Source organism: Ipomoea triloba, chromosome 6, assembly GCF_003576645.1.
Source record: "Ipomoea triloba cultivar NCNSP0323 chromosome 6, ASM357664v1".
In the NCBI taxonomy this organism is placed as follows: domain Eukaryota; kingdom Viridiplantae; phylum Streptophyta; class Magnoliopsida; order Solanales; family Convolvulaceae; genus Ipomoea; species Ipomoea triloba.
This window is the reverse complement of record NC_044921.1, coordinates 9356258-9361247: the sequence shown is the minus strand read 5'-3', so window position 1 is coordinate 9361247 and position 4990 is coordinate 9356258. Positions and strand designations below refer to the sequence as shown.

Below are 4990 nucleotides of genomic sequence, written 5' to 3'. Positions count from 1 at the left end.
AAAAAAAAAAAAAAAAAAAAAAATTATGTAACACAAAAGTATAATGATATTGTGTTTTATGGATTTTTTTGGGTATGTGCGTGTGAATGGTTTATTGATAGGATTGTTGTTGTTCATATCTGCGGATTTTCATATTGGGGAATTCTTTTTTTTTTCCTGTGATGTATTAAACATATTTGTTGGGGTGGGGGCTCCTTGAAGTTTAGTTAACTGAAGCTTTATTGATCGAATTGGAACTGGTTAGTGATTGCAATTGAAATTATGTGTTTTGGGAACAATTAAGAAATGACAACTTCGGTAGAATGGAACAGGAATATTATCTTCAACGCCCATCTTTCTTTTTATGAGGTATTCTTCATTGTCGTTCAGATTAGTTACGACCGGTAAAAAAAGAAATTATGCAACACAAAAGTATAATCATGTTCTGTTTTTTTAATTTTTTTTTAAATTTTTTTTAATTTTTTTTTGGTTTAGGTATGTGCGTGTGTTTTGGTTTGTGCGTGTGGATGTTGGAATGATTGGATTGTTGTCGTTTGTTATCTGGGGATTTTCATACTCGAGTATGGGTGTGTGTGTGCGCGTTTTTTTATTGTGATGTATATAAAATATTTCTTTTGGTGTTGGCAGTGTTGCGAAAATCCCGCCATGCGCCGATTAATCCCTGCCTAGGCGCTAGGCGCCGGTCGACCGCCTAGCGTATCACCTTAAATGGTGGTCTAGGTGGCTGGCCGGCTAAGCAACCGCCTAAGCCGCCTAATCTCCGCTTAGGCCGCTTAGGTGCTGACCGCCTACGCCTCCTAGGCACCGATTAGGCCGCCTAGTTAGCAGATAAACTATTGTTCTTTTTCTTTTTAATGAGTTATTTTACTCAAAACAACATCGAGCGAAATAACCCTAAATTGTACAAACTCTAGATATTTTTTAGGTTAATATTTAATATTTTAGTATTAACTATTAAAGTATTATATAATTTATAATTATTAGTCTTTAAAAAATTAACAATACTTTAAAAAAATTAAAAATAAAATATAAAATAAAAAATACACGGGCACCTAGGCGCCGATTAATCCCCGCCTAGGCGTCCTAGGCGCTCCCCGAGCGCCTAGCGATATTTTCAACCATGGGTGTTGGGGTGTGTGTGTCAGAATCGGGGGGAGCGCGTGCATGTATAGTGTGTGCATTAATTGGTGTGTGCGGATCCGTGTAATGATGTGTGCGCTCGTATTTAAAAATAATATCGTATTAGATATTAGGCCCGGGCATTTCGGTTTGGTTTACCCGAACCGAATCGAAAAACCGTTTGGTTTACTCGAACCGAATCGAAAAACCGTTCGGTCCTATTCTTATAGAAATCGATCGGTTCGGTTCGGTTAAAAACGAACCGAACCGAAAATCGATCGTTTTTTTTTTTTAAATATATATATTATATATAAATTAAATAAATTAGGTTGAGTCAGTCAAACCCTAAGTCTCCTCTCCTGTGTCGAAGACATTTCGTTCCTCTCTGGCTTTCTTCAAACCACACGCAACCACCTGAGGCCTGAGCCACGCATCTCCTCTTCGTCCTCGGCTCTCTGCCACCGGCCACGCCGCACTGCCGCTGAACGCCATTGATGGCTGAGGTAATCTTTCCTTAGTTTATATTTAATACTATCTTACAGCTTGACTTAGGCCTTAGGTGGCCTTAGGTTCTTGAATTTAGGATTTTAAGGTATGAATGTATGATTATTGAGTTCTTCATTTAGGTATTTTAATCGTTCTTGATCTAGGATTTTAAGGGTTTTTTTTTTTTTTTTTTTTTTTTTAAGTGTTCTTGAACTTGGGGTTTAATTTTTTCAACTGAAATTGCAAATTCCAATTCACGTTGATAATGACTCACTGAAATTTTATTCTAAAACGTAATTTTAGTAGTTTAATTGCTATTTTAATTTATAAATTTGTAATAACTTTTGTTTTATTAAATATTAACTATATAGATGGATTGATGAACAACTGAACAAGATATGACTTTGAACTTTGTGTTTGAACTTTGAATTGTCATTTAAACTTTGAATTGTTATTTTGGTGTTAAACTTTGGATATGTTGATTGTGTTTGAAACTTTGAATTGTTATGTTGGTATTAGACTTTGGATTTGGGATATGTTATGTTTCAAGTTTGTAATATTTGAATTTTGATTTGCTATTTTGTTATATAATGTTTAGATTTTGGATATTGATTATGTGAATATGTATTATTTGGTTGTATGTTCGAAAATTTAGGAAATGTTGACATTCAGGGTCTAAAACCGAATCGAAATCGAACCGAACGCTAATGTTAAATCGAATGGTTTAATTTTTTCAAAATCGAAAAATTGAAACCGAAAAAAATTGAACCAAAGACTGAAATGCCCACCCCTATGAGATATGATGCTGTCTAATCATAATTAAATATTGATGTGCATATAATGTTACATTTGCATATGTCGGTGTGTGCGTATCAATTCTGTGGTATGTGCGACCCTAATATTTGTGATAAAATTAAGTGATAAATGTCTTGGATGTAAATACCAAAGATGTTTATGAACACTTTGAATATAAAAGCAATTTTTCTTGGTTCAAGTGGTTACCTATATTGAGTTGTTAAACATATTCTGGATGACATTATTTAGGAATTATCTTAGAGTAAAGAAAAATCACTGAAACACGGAAGCATAATAATATAGCTTTGAGAATTTAAAAAAGTTTCATATTTTATACGCATTATTTTCTTTATACCATGAAAATCTGGTTTTTGGGTTTGCGTCTGAATGGTAGAATGGTAGGAGTGTTGTTGTTTGTTGTATGAGGGAATTATTGTTTTTTTTTTTTGTTGTACTAAAAATATTTTTTAGTATGTCAGTGTGTGCAATGATGCATATCAGTTGCAACTCTGTGCAAGTCGTTGGATTTTGGTAGTGTTTTGTGTGCATATCAGTTTGAAAGTGTGTGCAATTGTGCCCAATTAGCTGAAATGTTTGTATGTGTGTTGAACGTGCAGCCTGTTGGATCACCACCACGGTCGAAATTGTCCCAAAATGTAGAATATAGAGTTGTAATTTTATTTTTTCCACTTGAACCATTGTTGTAAATAAAATGTATTTTTAACTGTTGAATAAAATAACCACCATAGCGTTATGATTTTTAAATCAACAAGTAAATTGATATTTTAGTTACCCATGTGCATGTATGTGTTATAGCCTTTGCATAAAATAAATCTCATAGCTTCCGTGTGGCTGCACACATTTGCACACCCCCCCCCCCACTCCGAATGCACACGCCCCACATAGGAACCCACAAAAGAAACTAATTAACACAGTGTTTTACACACGTCTCACGAATCAAATGCACACGTAGTAAACAGAAAATTCGACAAAAAAATGGGGGAAAACTTTCCACTTTTTCTTCATCCATTGATGCAATTTGTGCGTCTGCACGTATTTGCATACACCACCCAGTCCGAATACACGCAAGTCACAAAAAGAGCTAACCGCAGACGATGGTCACATATGTGTGGCTAAATTTTTGTGAACCATGAACGCACACAGGTGCACTTACTGTAAATACTTAAACCCTAAACCTCCATTGTTCACCTAGTGCGACCATGCATAGTTGCACACATCACCCTACACAGATGCACACACACCATAAAGGATCTCCCATCATGACCAATTTCACTTAGGGGTATAAATGAGCCAAGCGGCTCGCGAGCTGCTAGGTCAAAGCTCGGCTCGAGCTCGAGCGGCTCGTTTAATAATCGAGCCGAGCTCAAGCTCTAATGTCCTAGGCTCATGGCTCGTTGAGCTGCGAGCGAGCGATATATATAAATATAATATATATATATATGTATATATGTGTATATATATATATATATATGTATATATATATATATATATGTATATATGTATATATATATATATATATGATATTATAGTTGATTTTTAATTGAAACACGAATTTAAAATTAAATAGGTTAAATTCGAGCTCAAAATCGAACTTCAACTCGAGTTCGAGCATGAACTTGAGCTCAAATTCAAGCTCGAATTCAAGCTTGAATTCGAGCACAAGATCGAGCTCGAACTTGAGCTCTAACAATCGAGTTACTCGAGCCGAATTCGAGTAGCTCAAAAATTGCAGAGCTCGAGCTTGAACCGAGCCTTCATTAACAAGCTCATGCACCCGCTTACGCAGTAGCACACTATTCTACGTTGATTTTTTTTTTTAACTCAAAATTAAAATTTTAGAATTTATTCCTACCGTGGATATTGATAGTGTAAATACCGAGTAAGATACGATCACAACACAAGCTGGTATTATTAATTATAGAGAATCGAGTTGATAAAGTTTAAAGGCTCTCGGAAGGAGGATATGACCGGGAAGTATGTCTCAAACCAATTGTGAAATGCCAAAACTCCTCTCTTCGCAATAAATGCGGGTATTTATAGGGGCAACTGAGTGGGGCAAGTTCTGAGCTGCCGGTATACCATACATGTGGGGACCATACACTGCCATCTTCTGGGACTGTGCTGAAATCGTACACGTGCCCTAAGATCTCTGTCTATGTCGACCCAAGGTCGGGGTCCTCGGGATCTAGGTTGGGAGCTCGGGCTCGCCCGAAGTGTGGAGTTGCGGGGCTCGAGCAGGCAAGATGGTCGGGACAAGGCACATGGTCAGCCTCAAGTAGCACCGATCATCCGACCGTATTTGACAGTATACATGGTCGGGGATATATTCCCCATCATATAGCCCCCTAAGTGCGGTGCCTGACACCAAGAATTTGGTGAAGGCAGCACACTTAATTTTGATTCAAACGACCAGTACAATCGTCGCCGAGGACCGTCCCATCCAGGACGTACATCGTTTCACGCGATTCCCGCCCCATCGTTTCACGGAGTCATTTTGGCTTCCAACGCCCTCCCTATAAATAGGACCCCTGCGCGGGAGTATTACCACATGATTCTTCTAAGCCCGAAA

The 4990-nt window shown here is 37.3% G+C and overlaps 1 long non-coding RNA gene across 1 annotated transcript; it reads left to right on the top strand.

Moving 5' to 3' along the window:
- Nucleotides 1-1474: 1474 nt before the first annotated feature.
- On the top strand, nucleotides 1475-3192 carry LOC116022134. Its single transcript, XR_004099140.1, has 2 exons — nucleotides 1475-1622; nucleotides 3018-3192. It is a non-coding gene; the product is annotated as an uncharacterized LOC116022134 (long non-coding RNA).
- Nucleotides 3193-4990: the final 1798 nt, after the last annotated feature.